Source organism: Gorilla gorilla, chromosome 21, assembly GCF_029281585.2.
Source record: "Gorilla gorilla gorilla isolate KB3781 chromosome 21, NHGRI_mGorGor1-v2.1_pri, whole genome shotgun sequence".
NCBI classification, from domain to species: domain Eukaryota; kingdom Metazoa; phylum Chordata; class Mammalia; order Primates; family Hominidae; genus Gorilla; species Gorilla gorilla.
In genome coordinates this window covers 43,580,415-43,586,108 of record NC_073245.2, presented here as the reverse complement: position 1 = coordinate 43,586,108, position 5,694 = coordinate 43,580,415, and the positions used below count along the sequence as shown (strand labels likewise).

Genomic DNA, 5,694 nt, shown 5'->3' with positions numbered 1-5,694 from the left:
CTTCAAATTACCCAAATGAAGGTAGTTATACCAAAGGATTATATACATTGTCCAAAAATGTGCTTGACGAGATGCTTATGTTTTAAACATTGGAACTTTTAAGCTTAAATTACATTGTCCTTTAATTACTGTTTAGTTAAGAACATATTGGAGGCTTCGAGTAGGCAGCTGCGGCCACATTCCCATGACAGGCTCCATTTTCTGGAGACTGTACAGCCCTTTGAGGTGAAATGGCTCCAGTGAGAGAGATGCAGGCAGTGGCAAAGAAGGGACCTCGGAGGCCTCAGGCTGCCCATAGGGAGGGATCCTGAGGACCCTAAGAGTCGCTAGGGCTTGTGCTTTTTTTCTTTGCAGTCACCGTGCCTATCATGAGGATGACCTTGGCCTGGATCACCTCTTTCCAGAACAAGCATCTCTGAATGTATCAGCAGGCACTCAGCTTGGAGCCAGGCCCGGGTTTGACCATGGCCTGCAAAGGGTGTCAAATAAGCACCTTGGAGTGAACATGTTTGATAAGCTGAACCGTGATGGCTTTCATATAGTTTCTTATTTTTTGTTTCAAATGCTGGACCAGTCTCTCACCAAAGAAGTTTTTAAATTTTATTGGCCTCCATTTGACCAAGAAAGTGATACGATATTCAGGAAACATTGCTGTGAATGGTTAACAAGGATTTCTGCTGAATGTGGAAGCTTTCTTCAAATTGTTGTTCACTATTTATTTCTCCTAGCGGTTCTGTTTATTCATCTGATGTAACATCTTGCAAAATTTGTTGTAATAAAATATATGAAAACCAATTCAAAAATTCTTTATGTTTTGCAGACATTTAATGTGAAATCACAAAGTTTGTACAAGCGCAATGCCAGATGCCATTTAGCACGTAACAAATGTTTACAAATTTTGCAAAGAGCAGATTGTATTACCCCAAAATCTCAGGAAAATGTACAATTATTAGTTAAGTATGTCTGAAATTTGAGATCTGGATGTATAGAACTGCAAAACCAAATTTAAAAAAATGGAACCCTATGGGTGACCAAAGTAGTATAGAAGAAAAAACTGAAAAGGTTGGGCCTTTGTGAACATCAGTGAATGAAACACTCATGTTTCTGGAAAAAGAGAAGTTGTTAGTTCAGTCCTTAGTCTAACCGATATGCTTTAGATGGAACTAATGCTATTAGTTAACTCTTGACAAAATTGAGAGACAAATGTGTCAGTTGCACATAGGAAATGTTTATGAGTCTGGAAAATGGAAACTCTTAAGTTATTCTGTTATATAATGAAGCCTTGAAAGTAATGAAATAGGAAAGTCAGGCTGACCAAGCACGATTGACAATAGACCTTCACTACCTGGAAAAAGATACCAAATTTTAGAGGGAAAGATAATCAGATCTGAAGCATATAAGCTATAGAATAAAAAGATCTCACAACTATAAGACATTCTATTGTTGAAAAGCAAGGGGAATGGCATAGGAAGTGGAAAGAATTTCTTGGTCTGTCTTCCTTCACTCTAATTAAAAGTTGAACTCCAGTTGTGGATCTTTTACCACTTATGTCTCCCCTTTCATTTGGTCTTGCCTCAGAAGTGCATGCAAAGAGTATTCTTTTTCAGTATCCTGCTTCACTGATATTGCCAGAATCATTACCTGTGTTGCTTAATCAAAGAGAATTTATCATTGTCTGGTTTCTGTTAGAAACCACTGTATCAGATTTTGGCCTTAGATACACCTGAGCAACATCACCAAGAAAATAGTTGCAAAGGAGACAATGATACCTTGGGAGCTGTGCATGATCTAGCCAACAGCCCTGCCTCTTTCTTGTTGCAGTCAGCTTCATCATCAGATAGAAACAATGCTACACCACTTGAAAAGGACAGGAAGATGAGAACTCCCAAAGAGAAAAATAAAACAATTTCTAAGAAAATACCAGATTTTGAAGTGGAAGATTCTCCATTATCAGATGTTGCAAAGAACAGAGAGTAGTGCATTTGGAGGGTCTCTGCCAGCTAAAAAAAAGTGGTCAGTTCCAAAAAAAAAGCAAGATCATCTGCTAGAAGGCGTTGCTGGAGCAGTTTTATTTGGTTCACCACAGCTCTCTGAAAGAAAATAAGTAAATTTAGGGGAACTAATTGACTCTCTAGGTTCTAACCTCTTCTTAACAAGGAACCAGATTTCCCATACCCAGAAAACTTGACAATGGAAATTAGGAGCTCATGGAGAAAAACTATTGAAATGGAAGAAAACAGAACTACAGAACCAATTCAAACGGATACTGAGCACAGAGAAGTATTGCTGGGATCATTACCTGATTTGTGTAATCAAAGAGGATTTAGCATAGTCGGTTTTCTCTTAAACCACTGTATGAGATTTGGGCCAGTCTCATTTGACTGAAATGAGACTGCAAGTGTGTGCCTCAGAAATACATGGTGATCAGTCATATGGGTGAACCACCAACACAAAATCAGTCTGATTTGTTGAGTAAGAAAATAATTTCCCCTCCCTCTCCCTCTCCCTCTCCCTCTCCCCACGGTCTCCCTCTCCCTCTCTTTCCACGGTCTCCCTCTGATGCCGAGCCGAAGCTGGACGGTACTGCTGCCATCTCAGCTCACTGCAACCTCCCTGCCTGATTCTCCTGCCTCAGCCTGCCTAGTGCCTGCAATTGCAGGCGCGCGCTGCCACGCCTGACCGGTTTTCATATTTTTTTGGTGGAGACGGGGTTTCGCTGTGTTGGCCGGGCTGGTCTCCAGCTCCTAACCGCGAGTGATCTGCCAGCCTCGGCCTCCCGAGGTGCCGGGATTGCAGACGGATTCTCGTTCACTCAGTGCTCAATGGCGCCCAGGCTGGAGTGCAGTGGCGTGATCTCGGCTCGCTACAACCACCTCCCAGCTCCCTGCCTTGGCCTCCCAAAGTGCCGAGATTGCAGCCTCTGCCTGGCCGCCACCCTGTCTGGGAAGCGAGGAGCGTCTCCGCCTGGCCGCCCATCGTCTGGGATGTGAGGAGCCCCTCTGCCTGGCTGCCCAGTCTGGAAAGTGAGGAGTGTCTCTGCCCAGCCGCCATCCCATCTAGGAAGTGAGGAGCGCCTCTTCCCGGCCGCCATCACATCTGGGAAGTGAGGAGCGTCTCTGCCCGGCCGCCCATCATCTGAGATGTGGGGAGCACCTCTGCCCTGCCGCCCCCTCCGGGATGTGAGGAGCGTCTCTGCCCGGCCGCTCCATCTGAGAAGTGAGGAGACCCTCTGCCTGGCAACCGCCCCGTCTGAGAAGTGAGCAGCCCCTCCGCCCGGCAGCCGCCCCGTCTGAGAAGTGAGCAGCCCCTCCGCCCGGCAGCCGCCCCATCTGAGAAGTGAGGAGCCCCTCCGCCCAGCAGCCACTCCGTCTGGGAAGTGAGGAGCGTCTCCGCCCGGCAGCCACCTCGTCCTGGAGGGAGGTGGGGGGGTCAGCCCCCCGCCCGGCCAGCCGCCCTGTCCGGGAGGTGAGGGGCGCCTCTGCCCGGCCGCCCCTACTGGGAAGTGAGGAGCCCCTCGGCCCGGCCAGCCGCTCCATCCGGGAGGGAGGTGGGGGGGTCAGCCCCCCGCCCGGCCAGCCGCTCCGTCCGGGAGGGAGGTGGGGGGGCCAGCCCCCCGCCCGGCCAGCCGCCCCGTCTGGGAGGGAGGTGGGGGGGTCAGCCCCCCGCCCAGCCAGCCGCACCGTCCGGGAGGTGCGGGGCGCCTCTGCCCGGCTGCCCCTACTGGGAAGTGAGGAGCCCCTCTGCCCGGCCAGCCGCCCCGTCCAGGAGGGAGGTGGGGGGGGGTCAGCCCCCCGCCCGGCCAGCCGCTCCGTCCGGGAGGTGAGGAGCGCCTCTGCCCGGCCACCACCCCGTCTGGGAGGTGTACCCAGCAGCTCATTGAGAGCGGGCCATGAAGACAATGGCGGTTTTGTGGAATAGAAAGGGGAGAAAGGTGGGGAAAAGATTGAGGAATCGGATGGTTGCCGTGTCTGTGTAGAAAGAGGTAGACATGGGAGACTTCATTTTGTTCTGTGCTAAGAAAAATTCTTCTGCCTTGGGATCCTGTTGATCTGTGACCTTACCCCCAACCCTGTGCTCTCTGAAACGTGCTGTATCCACTCAGGGTTGAATGGATTAAGGGCGGTGCAAGATGTGCTTTGTTAACCAGATGTTTGAGGGCAGCATGCTCGTTAAGAGTCATCACCACTCCCTAATCTCAAGTACCCAGGGACACAAACACTGTGGAAGGCCACAAGGTCCTCTGCCTAGGAAAACCAGAGAACTTTGTTCACTTGTTTATCTGCTGACCTTCCCTCCACTATTGTCCTGTGACCCTGCCAAATCCCCCTCTGCAAGAAACACCCAAGAATGATCAATAAAAAATTAAAAAAAAAAAAAAGAAAATAATTTGCGCCCAGCGCGGTGGCTCACGCCTGTAATCCCAGCACTCTGGGAGGCTGAGGCGGGCGGATCACGAGGTCAGGAGATAGAGACCATCCTGGCTAACACGGTCAAACCCTGTCTCTACTAGAAATACAAAAAATTAGCAGGGCATGGTGGTGGGCGCCTGTTGAGGCAGGAGAATGGCATGAACCCAGGAGGCGGAGCTTGCAGTAAGCCAAGATCATGCCACTGCACTCCAGCCTGGGCGACACAGCAAGACTGTGTCTCAAAAAAAAAAAAAAAAAAAATTTGCAAGCAAGATTTGGAATGTACGGCTTTACCAACCAAGCTTTCAGAAACTAGCCAAGAAGACATTCTCCCCTGCTGTCAGCAATGGGATAGATGAGTTGGGTAGCAGTAAAGAGGAGTATATGAAAATATTGGACCATTCACAGGCTTCCTGTAACAAACCTTCCATGAATAACACTACATTATGGAACTCTTTTCAGATATCAAGCGGAATTAGTTCTAAGGGTTGTAAGGATATTGATTTTAGCATATTTACATTTGGCATGAAACTTTTCCGGAGGAAGGTGGTCCCCTAAGTGTTAAAAGTTCCAGTAGTTTAGAGTCCAGTTTAAACTAGAGCCAAATAGTCCTGTGGACAGTGGCATTTTTCTAGGAGATATTATGGTAGATGGACAAACTACTCCAGAATCAGACTTCAATCTATAGGCTGTTTGCAGTAGATATGAGGCTCTGAAGAAATCTTTTTCCAAGAAAAGGGAAGAATTTTACCTGTCTAATCTTGAAACACTTGAAAGACACAAACCAGAATTGAGCCCTACTCCCCAAAATGTGCAAACAGATGATATGCTTAACTATTTGGACACTCATGATGTGCACATTGAATATGCAAAACCACATTTACACATGTCCCTTGGTGAAAGAAAAGTCTCTTTCACCACTAATTAAGTTTCCTCCAGTGGAACAAAGATTGACCACAATACCATGTAGTTTTGGAGAACTTCTACCTAATTCAAACGAAGAAGACATCTTGAATAAGAGCCTTGTTGCAACAGAATCTCTGTCTGACTTGACAAGATGAAGCAATACGGAGTTAATATAACTATGATGTACTTAGACTGAAGCTATGCCACAGAATAGAAACTGATTTATAAGTTAAATACATGTTGGAAGTGTAACATTATTCTTCAAGGTCTAAAAAATTCTAAATGCCTTTTAGCCTCCTGTAGTATTTTTAGGTAAGGAAAGTATGTTGAATTATTTCTCTTTGTAGGGATATAGGGTTGAAATGTGAAGTATTTGGAA

At 47.2% G+C, this 5,694-nt stretch overlaps 1 pseudogene; it reads left to right on the top strand.

Annotated features, from left to right (window-relative positions):
- Positions 1 to 374: 374 nt before the first annotated feature.
- Positions 375 to 5,470, top strand: LOC101137973 (HAUS augmin-like complex subunit 6; annotated as a pseudogene).
- Positions 5,471 to 5,694: the final 224 nt, after the last annotated feature.